The following is a 19,219-nucleotide window of genomic DNA, read 5'->3' as shown; positions in this document are numbered from 1 at the left end:
CTTGTTCCCAGCACACATGATTTGTGAGGAGTGGGGGTCCGCTTTTTCCCATTGCCCTGATTCTCCATTTTCAGGCGACTTTTATTTTTAATTGAAGGATCATTATTTTTCAATATTGTGATAGTTTCTACTCAGGCAACATTTTTATTCTTACAAACAAGATATTCTTTGAGGAGAATGTGTGAAAGAGGCATCAGAAGAAAGAAATGTTCACCCTGCGGTCAGACTTGCTAACGACTGTCTCCTTAAAAACGCGTGTGAGGGGCTTCCCCGCTGGCTCGGTGGTAAAGAGCCCGTGGGTTCCGTCCCTGATCTGGGAGGCGCCCACTGCCACGCGTTGCGGAGCAGCCAGGCCTGTGCGCCGCAACTCCGGAGCCCGTGCTCGGGAGCTTGGGAACCGCAGCTGCTGGAGCCGGTGCGCCCGGGACACGCGCTCGACAGCAGGAGAGGCCCCCGCAGTGAGAGGCTCGTGCCACAGCTAGAGAAAAGCCCTGCTCTGGCAACCGAGACTCAGCACAGCCCCAAATAGCTAACTAAACAGATAAAATGTAAAAATAATAAAACATATCTAAGAAGACCTGCGGAAGCACTGAGGTATATATTTGTCTCCACTCTGTGTGTGGCGGGATACAGACAGTGAAACGCCAGAGTGGGAGGGGGTATGAAGCCTGTAGCCATGACTGGGGTCCCACCTGGCCCAGAACCGACAGCTTTCACACATCCAGACCTCAAAGCTGTGCGAGCACTGGGAACACACGTGCACACACACGTGTACTGCACACTCGGGGCCCTGCCTGCGCTGGGTTCCAGGCCAGGCCTGCGTGCTCATGCCCCCAGGCCCTCATCCCCTCCTCCACACCGTGCTTTTCAGGCCGTAGACCTGCTATTTTGGTTTCCACTTGCTTTGGTCCTCTTGCATATCTCAGTTCCTTTTTTTCTGGTGGGAGGAGGAATGCTTTTATTGGGGCCATGTGGCCTCAGCAGAGGCCAGCTCCTGGGTGTGTGTGTGCGTGCGTGCGCGTGTGTGCAGGGAAAGATGGCAGTCAGGCTCTCTCGCCCCACGGCCTCTTGCTCTCACCCCACGTTTTATAAATGATGATTATATGACAGCTGAGGCCCTCTCGCCCCACAGCCTCTTGCTCTCACCCCACGTTTTGTAAATGATGATTATATGACAGCTGAGGCCCTCTCACCCCACGGCCTCTTGCTCTCACCCCACGTTTTGTAAATGATGATTATATGACAGCTGAGGTCACTCACAGCACTGCACACGTGGCACCAGGCACTTGCTTGGCCACAGGCTGCTTTTGTTCTGAAAGCGTGTATAATTTCCACCTGGAAAACCCTGGCAGGTGTGTGGTGTTGTGTTATATTGTGTCTACTGTTAATGGCTGCCGCACCAGCCGGGAGAGAATAAACGTGTCTGCAGGTCCTCGCATTTTCTCCCCGCCTTTTAGCTTGTCCCTTGCCTACCAGGGGTTTAGTGAACAGTGCACACAGTGAGATACGGCGAGACAGTTGGTGTAGCCAGCAGGATACCCAGCAGGTAGAAAAGCCTGAGGCTTCACTGGATGGAGGAAGCCAGGGGCCACCATATAGCATGTGGTACCATGTGGCTGCGATCCTCTGGGCGTGGGCTCCAGTGGAAGACAGAGAGGCGACGGATGGGCCACTGGCTAGCACTGAAAGTCGTTAGGAGCAGTGAGTTCCCGTTTGCTTGAACAAGGCGGCACGGACTGCTTCTGGCACCCTAGGGTGGATTTTCCTGACTGCCCTGAAGGCGAATGTGGATCGTGCCCTACGAGATGCTGTGCGGGTGCACAGTGTGCAGAGATGCTTGGAACAACTGCTGCTGCTGCTAAGTCGCTTCAGTCGTGTCTGACTCTGTGCGACCCCATAGACGGCAGCCCACCAGGCTCCCCCGTCCCTGGGATTCTCCAGGCAAGAACACTGGAGTGGGTTGCCATTTCCTTCTCCAATGCACCAAAGTGAAAAGTAGAAGTGAAGTCGCTCAGTCGTGTCCGACTCCCAGCGACCCCATGGACTGCAGCCCACCAGGCCCCTCCGTCCATGGGATTTTCCAGGCAAGGGTACTGGAGGGGGGTGCCAGGGCCTTCTCCGTTGGAAGAACTAGAGCAGCGTATATTGGAGTTAGAGCAAGGACCCAGCACCTCTGTCAGTGAGGCTGTAGGTGCCAGTGGTGGTGAATGTTGTGAGGCTGCAGGTCCCCATCTGGCAGCGAGCCGTGTCGTGCAGCAGGTAGGAAGCGTGAGTAGCCTAGGCCTGGGGGCACATCCTCGAGGGGCTCCCAGTGCGCCTGGGTTCACGACGCATCAACCATATACTCGGCGGTTTGTCGACTTGAATGAGCAGTTTTGGCAAAAGAAGGGGAGGCCCTGGCAGTTTGGCTTCTGCGACTCTGGGATACGGGGGTGGGCCTGGCACCTATGGGGGGTTTTGCGGATCCTTACTGAGAGAAGTCCAGGGACGGCGCGTGAGATGCTATTTTGAAAGTGTGAAGGTCCTGAAGGGGGCCCGAGCTGGCAGGGGCCCCTCGGGGTGACACAGATGCAAACACGGGCTGATTTGCGCAAGGACAGACGGTGGACGAGACTTGGCCGTGGAAGGTGAAGGTGCTCCGTGCGCGCTGGGTGGCCCTTTAGCCCCCTGAGGGCAAGGACTGCAGCGTGAGTTCCAGGTGATGCCTGGCGTCGGGTTTGCTGTGTGTTGGGAATGTAGCTGTTTGTTGCTGTCGCATCTACCGCTGCTGCAGGATGTGGGTTCAAAGGTCAGCGTTACTCCCCAGGGGAGTGTAGCAGAAGATGGACTGCATGCAGATTGTGAGGTGAGAAAGCCCTGAAGGGGTGGAGTGTCGGGAAACAGCAATTAGCCAAGGTGGCTGCGGTCAGGCAGTCTAACCCTGTGTCCTCTGATCTCACCCCACGTTTTGTAAATAATGATTACGTAACAGCTGACGTCACTTATAGCACTGCACATGCGTGTCACGAGGTATTCACTTGGCCAGGGGCTACTTTTGTTCTGTAAGCGTATATAACTTCCACTTGGAAAGGCCTGGAGGGTGTGTGTTGTGTTATGTTATGTCTGCTGCTACGGCAGCTGCACCAGCCAGGAGAGAATAAATGCATCTGCAGCTCCTATAGCTCCTCACATTTTCTTTCCGCCTTCTACTGCGCCCCTTGCCTACTGTGGGTTCAGTGAACAGTGCTTACAGTGGGACACAGTGAGCCAGTGCTGTGTGTGTTTGGGGGAAGGGTCCTTGTATTTGCCCTCCTCTTACAGAAAATAAAGAAGAACGCTGGTGAGTACTGAGCATCGGGAGCAGTTCATCAGTTTTCAGAGGTCAGGGCTTGTCTAGTTATGGAAGCATCGTTTCTCTTGGGTTTCATGAACTCTGTTTCATGCTTCATCTGACCCATTTTATCCTTCCCAGTGTCCTTAAGATGAGTAGTTTTATAGGCACAGCTTCTTTACTTAGCTGTGGTTTTCTTTTCTTTTAACAACCCCCACCCCTGTGGCAACTTGGCTGTGAGGCTCCTCAGACGTCTCCTGACGTCTGCTGAGTCCTGCTGGGTTCTCCTCAGCTTCACCCCAAGCTCCTGGCTCATCCTCCCCATCACCCCTTTGGTAACCAGAAGTTGGTTTTCAATATCTACAAGTCTGCTTCTGTTTGTTCATTTGCATTTTTTTTAAATTAGATTTCACATATGAGTGATACCATATGATATTTGTCTTTGTCTGATAGTCTCTAGGGTCAACCATGTTGCTGCAAATAGCACATTTCATTCCTTTTTATGGCTGAGTAATATTTCATTGTATACATATATACCACATCTTCTTTGTCTTTTCCTCTGTTGATGGACATTTAGGTTGATTCCATGTCCTGACTATGTCAATAGTGCTGCAATAAACATAGGGGTGCATGTATCCTTCTGAATTATGGTTTTCGCAGGGTATGTACCCATTAGCAGGACTGCTGACTCACATAGAAGTTTTATTTCTAGTTTTTTAAGGAATCCCCATACTGTTATCCAGGGGCTTCCCTGGTGGCTCAGTGGTAAAGAATCTGCCTGCAATGCAGGAGACACAGGTGTTCAATCCCTGGGTTGGGAAGATCCCCTGGAGAGGGGAGGGCATGGCAACCTTTCCTGGAGAATCCCATAGACAGAGGAGCCTGGCTGGCTACAGTCCATGGAGTTGCAGAGTCAGACATAACTGAAGCACACATACTCTTCTCCACACTGGCAGTACCAATTTACATTCCCACCAACCGTGTAGGAGGGTTCCCTTTTTCCTCACACCCTCTTCAACATTTATTGTTTGTAAACCTTTTGATGGTGGCCGTTCTGACTGCTGTGAGGTGATATCTCATTGTAGTTTTGATTTGCATTTCTCTAATAGTGCTATTGAGCATCTTTTCATGTGCCTTTTGGCCATCTCTATTGAGGCTCCCTTGGTGGTTCAGACAGTAAAGAATCTGCCTGCAATGTAGGAGACCTGGGTTCAATCCCCGGGTTGGGAAGGTCCCCTGGAGAAGGAAATGGCAACTCCAGGATTCTTCCCTGGGAAATCCCGTGGACAGAGGAGCCTGGCAGGCTGCAGTCCATGGAGTTGTAAAGACTCAGACTGAGCAAGTAGCACTTTCATTTCCATGTCTTCTTTGGAGAGCTGTCTATTTAGATCTCCTGCCTATTTTTGATATTTTTTATAGAGTTGCATGAACTGTATCTTTTGTATATTTTGGAGATTAATCCCTTGTAAATGGCTTCATCATTTGCAAATATTTTCTCCCATTCTTTGGTTGTCTTTTCATTTTGTTGATGATCTCCTTTGCCGTGTAGAAACTTTTACATTTAACTAGGCCCCATTTTTATTTTTGTTTTTATTTTCATTACTCTAAGGCAGGCGAGTCAAAAAAGATATTGCTGTGATTCATGTCAAGTGCTCTGCCTATGTTTTCCTCTACAAGTTTTATAATGTCTGGCCTTACATTTAAGCCTTTGATCCATTTCAAGTTTATTTTTGTGTGTAGTGTTAGAGAATGTTCTAATTTTATTCTTTTCCATGTAGCTTTCCAGTTTTCCCAGCAAAACGTATTGAAGAGACTGTCTTTTCTCCATGGTGCACTCTTTCCCCGCCATATTTTCTCCATGGTGCACTCTTTCCCCGCCATAGATTGGTTGACTGTGGGTGTGAGTTGACTTTGGAACTTTAATCCCGTTTCACTGGTCTACATTTCCGTCTTTGTGCCCATACTATACTGTTTTTATTACTGTGCTTTGTAATACAGCCTTAAGTCAGGGCGTCTGATTCTTCTAGCTCTATTTTTCTTTTTCAAAATTACTTTGTCTTTTGGGTTCTGCTTTGTTGCCATACATTTAAAAATAACCAGATATATTGAAGCTTTAACTTGTCTTTTTCCAAAATTCTATTGTGGAAAGTTTCAAACATACAGCAGAGTTGAAAGAATTTGTAATAAACACCCATGTACCCACTGTTATATTTTGTCTTTAATGTTTACTTACTTTTACTTTGAAGTAAAGTGAGACTGAGGCTTCCTTGGTGGCTCAGATGGTAAAGAATCTGCCTTCAAGCAGGAGACCCAGGTTTGATTCCTGGGTTGGGAAGGTCTCTTGGAGAAGGGGATGGTTACCTACTCCATACTTACATTAGCATGTCAGACCTTCTATATCCACCTGTCTATTCACCCATGAATTTATATATTTTGGATGCATTTCAAAATACATTACAAATTTCAGTATACTTCCTCCTAAGTATCTCAACACGTGTTAACTAGAATTCAAAATTCATTTTTCTTTTGTTGTATAATTTGCATATAATAAAATCTTACATATTCATTGAACTTTGAAAATGCATAAAGCTGTGTAACCCAATACCTATCAAGTTTTGGAAAATCACCTCCTGAGGGTCCCTTCATGTTCTTTCACAGGAAAATCTCATACCTTCCCCTGACAGAACCACAGTTCTCATTTTTTCTACAATAAGATAGTTTTGCATTTTCTAGAATTTCACATAAAGTGGAATCATACAACGTATACTCCTTGATGTAAGGCCTCTTTCACCTAGCATCATGTTTCTGAGATCTGTTGTTGTGTTTATATTGCTGAGGAGCCCCCAATGACATGACTACACAATGGTTTGTTTTTTCGGTTTTCTTACTGGGCTATTTTTGCTTTATGGGTGAATGAATAACACCACTCCAAAATTTTTGTACAAGTCTTTTTGGGCATATGTTTATGGAACATATTTATAAATATATACCATGAATATAATTGGCATATGTGTAGTTTTATAAGATACTTCCAGACCTTATTCCAAAGTGGTTCTACTAGATTTCACCCCCACCACCAAGTGAGAGCTCAAGTTGCTCCACGTCGTTTCCGACACTTGATGTGTGTCTTTTCAGCATCAGCCACTTCCAGGCTGTGCAGTTGTGCCCCATTGTGGCTTTAATTTGTGTTTCCCTGGACTGAGTGACCATCAGGATGTTTCCTCAGACAGGTGATGGTGGAAGGCAAGCCTCACAGTGATCACTGTTCCTGCTTTGCTCTTTTTATCTCCATCAAATGCTCTCTCCTATTTCCTTTCAGTTTCTTTCTTTCTTTTTGATATTTTTATTGTTTCTTAAGTTCAGTGTTTATTTATATGTCTATCATTTTTTAAAAATTGACTTTACTAGTTCTGTTGACCACTGCCAAGGACAGACGCGCTAGTCATCTGTTGCAATCCACGGAGGCCTGCCCACATGGCAGACAGTACAGAGTCTCTTCTGAGCCAGAGATCTCCATAGTGTTCTTGTGCACTGGCTTTTGGAACTCAAATAAAGGCCCTTACATTTCGGGTGAAATTCCTCATGGTAGATTGAACCTAGGCTGGTCTTTGGAGAGAGATCAAGCCCTGAGTGGGAGCACTGACTCCAAGACCCTAGGCCACCAGATAACTAAACCTCAGTTCAGTTCAGTTGCTCAGTCATGTCCGACTCTTTGTGATCCCATGGACTGCAGCACGCCAGGCCTCCCTGTCCATCACTGTCCCCTGGAGTTCACTCAAACTCATGTCCATTGAGTCAGTGATGCCATCCAACCATCTCATCCTCTGTCATCCCCTTCTCCTCCTGCCTTCAATCTTTCCCAGCATCAGGGTCTTTTCAAATGAGTCAGTTCTTTGCATCAGGTGGCCAAAGTATTGGAGTTTCAGCTTCAGCATCAGTCCTTCCAATGAACACCCAGGACTGATCTCCTTTAGGATAGACTGGTTGTATCTCCTTGAGGTCCAATGGACTTTCAAGAGTCTTCTCCAACACCACAGTTCAAAAGCATCAATTCTTTGGCACTCATCTTTCTTCATAGTCCAACTCTCACATCCATACATGACTATTGGAAAAACCATAGCTTTGACTAGACGGACCTCTGTTGGTAAAGTAATGTCTTTGCTTTTTAATATGCTGTCTAGGTTGGTTATAACTTTTCTTCCAAAGAGCAAGTGTCTTTTAATTTCGTGACTGCAGTAACCATCTGCAGTGATTTTGGAGCCCCCAAAATAAAATCTGTCACTGATTCCACTGTTTCCCCATCTATTTGTCATGAATTGATGGGACCAGGACTAACCCTGTTGCTGCTGCTAAGTCACTTCAGTTGTGTCCGACTCTGTGCGACCCCATAGACGGCAGCCCACCAGGCCCTGCTGTCCCTGGGATTCTCCAGGCAAGAACACTGGAGTGTGTTGCCATTTCCTCCTCCAATGCATGAAAGTGAAAAGTGAAAGTGAAGTCGCTCAGTCGTGTCTGACTCTTAGCAACCCCATGGACTGCAGCCTACCAGGCTCCTCCGTCCATGGGATTTACTAGGCGAGAGTACTGGGTGGTATCAAATACTGAGAACTCACACAAAGGAAACCACTTGAATACAAGACCTGGCATCACCCAACTACCAGTAGCACCCTGTGCAGGACACCTCATCTAAACGACAAACAAACAAAACAAAAATACAAACCCAATCATCAGCAGACTGGATTACCACCTCACTTAGCTTTGCCCATCAGAGGAAAAACGAACAAACAGAAACTCAGCACAAATATCACCCTACACAAAGCCTACACAAACCACTGGACCAAGCTTAGGAGGGCAGAAACCAAAAAGAAGAAAGAATTCAACCTTGAAGCCTGGGAAAAGGAGACCTCAAGCACAATAAATTAAAAAATAATGAAAGGCAGATAAACACTACACAAAAGGAGGAAGAAACTAGAAACACAGAAGTCCAAATAAATGAAGAGGAAACAGACAAACAGACAAACTACCTGGAAAGGATTCTGAATAATGATAGTAAAGATGATCAAAAACCTTGAAAACAAAATGGAGAGCATGCAAGAATCAATTAATAAAGACCTCACGGGAAGAGTTGACTCATTGGAAAAGACTCTGATGCTGGGAGGGATTGGGGGCAGGAGGAGAAGGGGATGACAGAGGATGAGATGGCTGGATGGCATCACCGACTCCAGGGATGTGAGTTTGAGTGAACTCCGGGAGTTGGTGATGGACAGGGAGGCCTGGCGTGCTGCGATTCATGGGGTTGCAAACTGAAATAGTAGAATTAAAGAATAAACATACAGTGACAACACAATTACTGAAATTAAAAATACTCTAGAAGGGATCGATAGCAGATTATCTGAACCAGAAGAACGAATCAGTGAGCTGGAAGATAGAATGGTAGAAATAACTTCTGAAGAGCAGTATAAAGTAAAAAGAATGAAAAGAACTGAGGATATTCTCAGAAACCTCTGGGACAATATCAGACACACCAACATTTGAATTATAGGAGTCCCAGAAGAAGAATAGAAAATGAAAGGGTATGAGAAATTTTTTGAAGAGATTATAGTGGAAAATTTCCCCAACATGGCAAAGGAAATAATCAAGTCCAAGAGGCACAAAGAGTCCCATACAGGATAAACCTAAGGAGAAACATGCCAAAACACATACTAATCAAACTAACAAAGACTAAATACAAAGAAAGAATATTAAAAGCAGCAAGGGAGAAGCAACAAGTAACATACAATGAAAACCTCATACGCTTAACAGCTGATCTTTCAGCAGAAACTCTGCAGGCCAGAAGAGAATGGCAGGATATATTTAAAGTATTGAAAGGGAAAAATCTACAACCAAGATTACAGTACCCATCAAGGATTTAATTCAAAATTGATGGAGAAATAAAAAGCTTTTCAGACAAGCAAAAGTTAAGAAAATTCAGTACCACCAAAGCAGCTTTACAACAAATCTTAAAGGGATTTATATAATCAAGAACTACAAGAGAAGAAAAAAGATGTACGAAATCAACTGCAAACAATTGAGAAAATGGTAATAGGAACATATATATCAATAATAACTTTAAATGTAAATGTATTAAATGCTCCAATCAAAAGACACAGACTGGCTGAATGGATACAAAAACAAGACCCATATATATGCTGTCTACAAGAAACGCACCTCAGACCTAAAGACACATATAGACTGAAAGTGAGAAGATGGAAAAATATATTCCATGCAAATGGGAATCAAAAGAAAGCTGGAGTAGCAATCCTCATATCAGATAAAATAGACTTTAAAATAAAGATTACAAGAGATAAGGAAGGACACTACATAATGACCCAGGGGTCAATCCAAGAGGAAGACATAACAATTGTTAATATCTAAGCACCCTACATAGGAGCATCTCAATACATAAGACAAACACTAACAGACACAAAAGAAGAAGTTGACAGTAACACAATAATAGTAGGAGACTTTAACACCCCACTCACTCCAATGGACAGATCATCAAAACAGAAAATTAATAAGGAAACACAATCTTAAGTGATACATTACATGAGATGGATCTCATTGATATCTTCAGGACATTCCATCCAAATGCAGAAGAATACACCTTCCTCTTAAGTGCACATAGAACATTCTCCAGGAGAGACCACATTTTGGGTCACAAATCAAACCTCAGTAAATTGAAGAAAATGGAAGTTGTATCAAGCATCTTTTCTAACCACAATGCTATAAGACTAGATATCAATTACAAGAAAAAAAAAAAAACACTGTAGAAATGCCAACACATGGAGATTAAACAACACGTTGCTAAATAACCAACAGGTTACTGAAGAAATCAAAAGGGAAATAAAAATGTTTCTAGAAACAAATGACAATGAAAACACAACTCAAAACCTATGAGATGCAGCAAAAGCAGTTCTAAGAGGGAAGTTTATAGCAATACAATACTACCTCAAGAAACAAGAAAAACACCACATAGACAAGCTAACTTTACACCTAAAACAACTGGAAAAAGAAGAAGAAGAAAACCCCAAAATTAGTAGAAGGAAAGAAATCATAGAGATCAGAGCAGAAATAAATGAAAAAGAAATGAAAGAAACAACAGTAAAGATTAATAAAACTAAAAGCTGGTTCTCTGAGAAGATAAAACAAAATTGACAAGGCTTTAGCCAGACTCATCAAGAAGAAAAGAGAGAAGAATCAAATCAACAAAATTAGAAATTAAAAAGGAGAGGTTACAACAGACAATGCAGAAATACAGAGGATTGTGAGACTATTATGAACACTATATGGCAATAAAATGGATAACCTGGAAGAAATGGATAGATTCTTAGAAAAGTTCAATCTTCCGAGACTGAACCAGGAAGAAATAGAAATTATGAACAACCCAATTACAAGCACTGAAATTGAAGCTGTGATCAAAAACCTCCAAAAAAACAAAAGCCCAGGACCGGATGGCTTCAGAGGAGAATTCTATCAGACACTTAGAGATGAGTTAATGCCTATCCTTCTAAAACTCTTTGAAAAAACTGCAGAGGAAGGAACACTTACAAACTCATTCTACGAGGCCACCATCACCCTGATACCAAAACCAGACAAAGACGACATCAAAAAAGAAAACTACAGGCCAATATCACTGATGAATATAGATGCAAAAATCCTCAACAAAATTTTAGTGAACAGAATTCAGCAACACATCAAAAAGCTCGTACACCATGATCAAGTTGGGTTTATTCCAGAAATGCAAGGATTCTTTAATATATGCAAATCAATCAAGTTGATACACTATATTAACAAATTGAAATATAAAAGCCATATGATAATCTCAATAGATGCAGAAAAAGCCTTTGACAAAATTCAGCACCCATTTATGATTGAAACTCTTCAAAAAATGGCTACCTCAACATAGTAAAGGCCATAGATGATAAGCCTAAAGGAAACATTATTTTCAATGGTGAAAAACTGAAAGCACTCCCCCTAAGATCAGGAACAAGACAAGGGTGTCCACTTTCGCCACTATTATTCACTATTATTATAGTTCTGGAAGTCCTAGCTATAGCAATCAGAGAAGAAAAGAAATGAATCCAGATCAGAAAAGAAGTGAAGCTCTCACTGTTTGCAGATGACATGATACTACACATCAGCTCAGTTCAGTTCAGTTGCTCAGTCGTGTCCGACTCTCTGCGACCCCATGAATCGCAGCACGCCAGGCCTCCCTGTCCATCACCAACTCCCGGAGTTCACTCAGACTCATGTCCATCGAGTCAGTGATGCCATCCAGCCATCTCATCCTCGTCATCCCCTTCTCCTCCTGCCCCCAATCCCTCCCAGCATCAGAGTCTTTTCCAATGAGTCAGCTCTTCACATGAGGTGGCCAAAGTACTGGAGTTTCAGCTTTAGCATCATTCCTTCCAAAGAAATCCCAGGGCTGATCTCCTTCAGAATGGACTGGTTGGATCTCCTTGCAGTCCAAGGGACTCTCAAGAGTCTTCTCCAACACCACACTTCAAAAGCATCAATTCTTCAGCGCTCAGCCTTCTTCACAGTTCAACTCTCACATCCATAAATGACCACAGGAAAAACCATAGTCTTGACTAGATGAACCTTTGTTGGCAAAGTAATGTCTCTGCTTTTGAATATGCTATCTAAGTTGGTCATCACTTTTCTTCCAAGGAGTAAGTGTCTTTTAATTTCATGGTTGCACTCACCATCTGTAGTGATTTTGGAGCTCCAAAAAATAAAGTCTGACACTGTTTCCACTGGTTCCCCATCTATTTGCCATGAAGTGATGGGACTGGATGCCATGATCTTCGTTTTCTGAATGCTGAGCTTTAAGCCAACTTTTTCACTCTCCACTTTCACTTTCATCAAGAGGCTTTTGAGTTCCTCTTCACTTTCTGCCATAAGGGTGGTGTCATCTGCATATCTGAGGTGATTGATATTTCTCCTGGCAATCTTGATTCCAGCTTGTGTTTCTTCCAGTCCAGCGTTTCTCATGATGTACTCTGCATATAAGTTAAATAAACAGGGTGACAATATACAGCCTTGACATACTCCTTTTCCTATTTGGAACCACTACACATAGAAAACCCTAAAGATAGTATCAGAAAATTACTAGAGCTAATCAGTGAATTTAGCAAAGTTGCAGGATACAAAATTAATACACAGATATCACTTGCATTTCTATATACTAACAATGAAAAATCAAAAAGAAAAATTAAGGGATCAATCCCATTCACCACTGCAACAAAAAGAATTAAATATCTAGGAATAAACTTACCTAAGGAAACCAAAGAACTATACCCAGAAAGTTATAAGACACTAATGAAAGAAATCAAAGATGACATAAACAGATGGAGAGATATTCCATGTTCCTAGGTAGGAAGAATCAATATTGTGGAAATTACTATACTACCAAATGCAATCTACAGATTCAATGTGGCCCCTATCAAATTACCAATGGCATTTTTCACAGAACTAGAACAAAAAATTTCACAATTCATATGGAAACACAAAAGACTCTGAATAGCCAAAGCAGTCTTGAGAAAGAGGAATGGAACTGGAGGAATCAACCTTCCTGACTTCAGATTATACTACAAAGCTACAGTCATCAAGACAGTATGGTACTGGAACAAAACAGAAATATAGACCAATGGAACAAGATAGAAAGCCCAGAAATAAACCCATGCACCTATGGGTACCTTATTTTTGACAAAGGAGGCAAGAATATGCAATGGGGCAAAGACAGCCTCTTCAATAAATGGTGCTGGGAAAACAGCATAGCTATATGTAAAAGAATGAAATTAGAACACTTCCTAACACCATACACAAAGATACACTCAAAATGGATTACAGACCTACATGTAAGACCAGAAACTATAAAACTCTTAGAGGAAAACATAGGCAGAACACTTGATGACATAAATCAAAGCAAGATCCTCTCTGACCCACCTCCTAGAGTAGTGGAAATAAAAACAAAAGTAAACAAGTGGGACCTGATTAAACTTAAAAGCTTTTGCACACCAAAGGAAACTATAAGCAAGGTGAAAAAACAACCCTCAGAATGGGAGAAAACAATAGCAAGTGAAACAACTGACAAAGGATTGATTTCCAAATTATACAAGTAGCTCATACAACTCAATGCCAGCAAAACAAACAACCCAATCAAAAAGTGGGACAAAGACTTAAACAGACACTTCTCTAAAGAAGACATACAGATGGCTAACAAACACATGAAAAGATGCTCAACATCGCTAATTATTAGAAATGCAAATCAAAACTACAATGAGATATCACCTCACACTGGCCAGAATGGCCATCATCAAAAAGTCTACCAACAATAAATGCTGGAGAGGGTGTGGAGAAAAGGGAACACTCTTGAACTGTTGGTGGGAATGTAAATTGATACAGCCACTATGGAAGACGGTATGAAGATTCCTCAAACAACTAGGAATAAAACCACCATATGACTCAGCAATCCCACTCCTAGGCATATACCCTGAGGAAACCAAAATTGAAAAAGACACATGTATCCCATTGTTCATTGCAGCACTCTTTATAATAGCTAGAACATGGAAGCAACCTAGATGTCCATCGACAGATGAAGGGATAAAGAAGTTGTGGTACATTTATACAATGGAATATAACTCAGCCATAAAAAGGAATTCATTTGAGTCAGTTCTGATGAGGTGGATGAACCTAGAGTCTATTATACAGAGTGAAGTGAGTCAGAAAGAGAAAGATAAATATTGTATTTTAATGCATATACATGGAATCTAGAAATATGGTACTGAAGAATTTATTTTCAGGGCAGTAATGGAGAAACAGACATAGAAAATAGGCTTGTGGACATGGGGAAAGGGGAGGATAGGGTGAGATGTATGGAGAGAGTAACATGGAAACTTACATTACCATATGTAAAATAGATGGCCAATGGGAATTTGCTGTATGGCTCAGGAAACTCAAACAGGGGCTCTGTATCAATCTAGAGGGGGTGGGATGGGGCGGGGCATGGGAGGGAGGTTCAAAAGGGAGGGGACATATGTAATGTCCTGTGTGGCTGTGGCTGATTCAAGTTGAGGTTTAATAGAAAACAACAAAATTCTGTAAAGTAATTATCCTTCAATAAAAAAAAAATTAAAAAATGACTTTATTTTTAAAGCACTTTCAGGCTCACAACAGAATTGGTCAGGAAGTCAGAGATGTCCCACGTACCTCCTGCCCCCTCAGCCCCCCCCCCACACTGTCAGTGCCCCTCCAGAGAGGTGCAGTCATTAAGACGGATGAACCTCCACTGACACCCCATTATCACTCAAAATCCAGTCTACATTAGTATCTGTAGTAATTTTTCTTTTTTATTTGTGAACTATATAAAATATATTTTTATTGTGGTACAGTAGGCATGTAGCATTATATCAGTTTCAGATATACACCATGATTCATTTGTACACACTGTAAGATGATCAGCACAGTAGGTCTAGTTAACATCTGTCCTATCACATAGTTACATATATTTTTCTCATGATGAGAACTTTTAAGATTTTTCTCTCCACAACTTCCATGTATGAAGTTTGGCATTGTTAACAGTGGTTGCTGTGTATTACATCCATGACCTGTTTATGACTAGAATGTGTGCCTTTTGCCAGTGTCGCCCCCCCGTCTCTGTCCCACATCTGGCAACCAGCATTCTGTTTCTGTGTCCAAGAACTCTCTCTCTTTTCAAGGCTGGACTTGTAAGTGAGGTCATGTTATTTGTCTTTGTCTAGGGAGAGGGTAATGGAAGGCAGGCTCTGAGCAGCGTCTGGCTTCTCCAGGGCGCAGGCAGACAGGGGCTCTGTAGGCATGCTCTCTGGGTCTCAGCTGTTTTAGGGGCATCAGTAGCAGTAGTGAGTCCCTTGGGGCTGGCAATGGGAGTTCAGGTGAAAGAGCTGCCAACTGCTGCAGACTCAGACTGCAGCGATGGCAGCCTTACTCACCCCCTGCACCAGCCTCCTGGATGAATAAAGTGACGAGTAACCAATCCTCGTGAGCTCTAGAACACCACACTCAGTAAATTGCAGAGATGAAAAGCTGAGGTCCCCACGGGGACATCTGTACCTTGGTATAACAGCCTGGAAGGTTCAGGAAGCTTGTGAGGGAGCCAGTTGAATCAAAATGCCACCCACCTTTTGCTTCTCCCCTAGCTTTCATTCCCCACTTCTCCCTCCTTACCCTTCCTAGCTAGCCTGTCTTTTTCCCTTTCTCCTCTCTCCTTGTGTTTAATCCTTTCACTGTACATTATGGAAAAGACCCAGGCTCCCAGGAGGAGCCCCATGCGGTCAGTGGTCTAAGAATCACAACACCTCCCTCAGTTCTGCATACATTCAAACATCCATCCACCTGTTCATCCATCTGCCACCATCCATCCATCCTTCATATACCCACCACACCATGTATCATCCATCTACCCATGTATCAATCCATCTATCCGCCAGTCTACTCACCCATTCCTCCATTCCTTCAGTCTCCATCCATCCTCCAGTTTCCCACTTACCTGTACTCATTCATCCATTCATCCATCCAACCAGCCTTGCCAAAAATCTTCCATCCATCATGAGAGTTTTTTCTCCCCAGCTGGACAGTAAGCTCTCTCAATTAGAGCATGACACTCAAACTTATAAAAAATCATCCAGCCAGTCTGGGCTGGAGGATAAGGTACTTCCCGAGACACTTGGAATGTCTCTGGGTCCCTTGCTCTTCCTGCTGCCTCCAGATAGGGTTTGGCTGGGTGAATGGGAACCCCTTTCCCAATACCAAATACCAGTGATTGAGCTTCCTTTCATGGTGAAGATCTTTATTATTAATGCTTAACAGAGATGACTCTAAGTTCAAATGTCTGGTAGAGGTCACAGCATATGTAAGTGCACACTAAGTGTGAATGACTGCTGGAGTCTTCCCTGAGTGTGGCTGTGCACTGAGAGCAAGGGCCAGGAGGGAGCCCGGGGCTGTGGGTGGGTGGGTACCACATAGTAGAGCGTGGAAGGAGAAGTCTCTTGGGATTCTCTGGCTAAGTGATTTCAAACCGAGGTGTAATAACTGAGCAGCTGAGCACACAAGAACTCTTTGGCTCACTGATACCTCCTGTGTGTCTCAAGATGTTGGTGGGGAGCTTAGGGCATAGGCTCTGAAGTTTGACTCTGATGTGTCCAATCTTAGCTCCCACTTTTCTGGCTGTGTAGTCTCAAGCAAGATCTAAGTCTCAGCTTCTTCATCTGAAAATGGGGATAATAATCATACTGATCTCATGGTTAGTTATGAAGTGAAAATATTATGATCCGAAAATTACAGACAGACTTCATTTAGGTGAGTACCTAACAGCTCAAAATCTCTTATCATATATAGCTACGTCGTCTGCCAACTCAAAAATTAAAAATAAACAAAGAAAACAAATCTAGTACTAAATAACATTCATCATAGTACTACTAGCACGTACTCAACCCCAATCACACCACTCTTTCCATCACAACTCCATCACCAAAACCACGGCCGATCCACATCAACCATTCACAACCACATCACCCCAGTCCGTTCATCTCCCCGCCCCCAATCCTCCCATCATCATAGCCTTTTCAATTACCAAATTCTTTTCCCAACTAACGCCATACCATTGGGAACATTTGAATGCGCTTATCTCACACATTATCCCTCCAATAACACCAGACTGATCTCTATAATATTCTTTTGATTCTTCCGTCCATTCCAACTCAATCTCTCCACACAGAAGCAAGCAAAATACAATTCTTCTCCACGCTGAGCGCACTCTCAAACACAGGTCCGACACTACTCAATTCCAGACAATGGCCTTAAAAACCATACAGACTAAGACAAACCGTTTTTTTTCAAGGTATTGTCTCTTCTTTTATAAGTCTCTATTCATACTTACATATATGCATCTCCTTCCAATATAACCATCTTTTATTTCATCTCACATTCAGCATTCTTCACTGATATTTGACCCACAAAACAAATCTGAACAACTGTTCCTGCAAGCCTTCACAATCTAATTTATGAATATCGACATATCCATCTGTTTCTTGAATTTAGTTTAGCCATTAAAAATAAAAAATAACACCAACTTTTTAACTATGCTCTCCTCTTCACCTTTTCATCAAGGGCTTTTAATTCTTTTCACTTTCTCCATACAGGGTTATCATCTGCATAGTGATTGAGTATTGATTATTTTTTCCTGAATATCCTTGCAATTCCTAGCTGTTGCATTCTTCTAGCCCTATCCTCAGAGTACTCTGCATATTAAGTTAATTACACATAGGTAAGTGTTATTTTTATCTTTAGATCTTAACCAATTGAACCTTTTAGAAGCAGGATCTGGATCCCCTAGGTCAGTCCAGAATAGGGAGTTCTTGGAAGACATGGGGGCCAGGGAGACAAGAGGACCTGTCCAGGCAGAGGCTGTGTGTGTGTGTCTGTTTATGTGTATTGCGTGTGTATATCTATGCATGTGTGTGCATATGTGTATATGTCTCTGTATATATATGTGTGTATATGTGTGCACGTGTGTGCATGTGTATGTATATGTGAAGTATGTGTGTATAGGTTTGTGTGTGTTGTGCGTGTGTAGGGGCACTTGGGGGAGGACCAGATGTGTCACAGAAGCTCATGCTTGGTGGATGTGGAGGGTCTTGTGAATCAGAGCACGCAGACTGGGCACCTGCCAGCAGGCCGTGGGCAGGGAGAGTGGCAGCCTGCGTGGAGAGACCACGCCGTAGTTCCCAGCACTGGGGAGCAGGCAGCGGACCGCTTCTGTTTTCTTCTTGAGAGAAACAGCCAGGGCACTTGGAGCTCTCCCAGCCGGGGGGTGTGTAGCCCCTGCTCCAAGCCCTCCGTTCCTGCTCTTTTCGCCTCCTCCCTGTCTTCTCTCCTTTCTCTACTTGTTCTCCTTCTCTCCTGAATCCCCCGCTACCAGCCTTTCGGAGAGAGCTGGTGTGGGTGGGCTCTGACGCATCCTTATCCTTGGGTACCTGCTGTTCCACACCCACGGGCTTCTGCCCCGCCACGTGCTGACCTGTCCACCCCCCAAGGGGCCTTTGGCAGCAGGGCCCTAGATCCCCTGCAGTGAGGAAGTGCCCCATTCTGAGTGTGGCTGGGAGTGACCTGTTACCCAGTGTACATTTTCTTGCTCCATCTATTGAGGAGTCTCCTCCTCCTTCCTTCTCCTTGCCTTGGCACACAAGACTCTTCATGATTTAAACCCTTGGATCTTTTTTTTTTTTTTTTTTAATGTGGACTGTTTTTAGACTCTTTATTGAATTTGTTCCAGTATTGCTACTGTTTTATGTTTTGGTTTTTTTGGCCCCGAGGCATATGGGATCTTATCTCCCTGACCAGGGATCGAACTTGCGTTGAAAGGTGAAGTCTTAACCACTGGACTGCCAGGGAAGTCCTCTTTATCTGTTTCTTGCTTCACCTGTCATCACTCCTTTCCTACACCTGAGGCTCCAGGAGCTGCTTGTGGTGCAGGGAAGCTCTGTGTCCCTCACCCTCCAGCTCTCTGTACATTGTGTTTCTCTCCTGCCTTGGCAAAATCCACTCATTTCTCAAGATTCAGATCATGTACCTCCTCCTCCAGGAGCCCTCCTGACCAGCCAGTGCCTCGCCACCTTGACGCTTTGCGTGCTTCAGCGGCTCCTTCCCTTTCATTTTTGGTTCTGCTCACTTTGTTCTCTGTTATCTTATGAACTCATGGTTGGTTGTTTGCATATCTGTCTCTCATCCAGTAGGAGTTCCTTGAATTATTTGTTTTTGCCTTAGGCCCTTCGCACATGCTGTTGGTGCATCATGACACTGACACCCTCTCACTGTTCGTGAGACTTGACG

General features: G+C 43.6%; 1 protein-coding gene across 1 annotated transcript in view; it reads right to left on the bottom strand.

Moving 5' to 3' along the window:
• Nucleotides 1-19,219, bottom strand: part of SORCS3 (sortilin related VPS10 domain containing receptor 3) — a 979,390-nt gene that overhangs the window by 912,788 nt on the left and 47,383 nt on the right. The gene's annotated exons all lie outside the window — the stretch shown is intronic.

The sequence above is a fragment of the Bos taurus genome, chromosome 26, assembly GCF_002263795.3.
Source record: "Bos taurus isolate L1 Dominette 01449 registration number 42190680 breed Hereford chromosome 26, ARS-UCD2.0, whole genome shotgun sequence".
Taxonomy (NCBI): domain Eukaryota; kingdom Metazoa; phylum Chordata; class Mammalia; order Artiodactyla; family Bovidae; genus Bos; species Bos taurus.
This window is presented reverse-complemented; position numbering and strand designations above follow the sequence as displayed.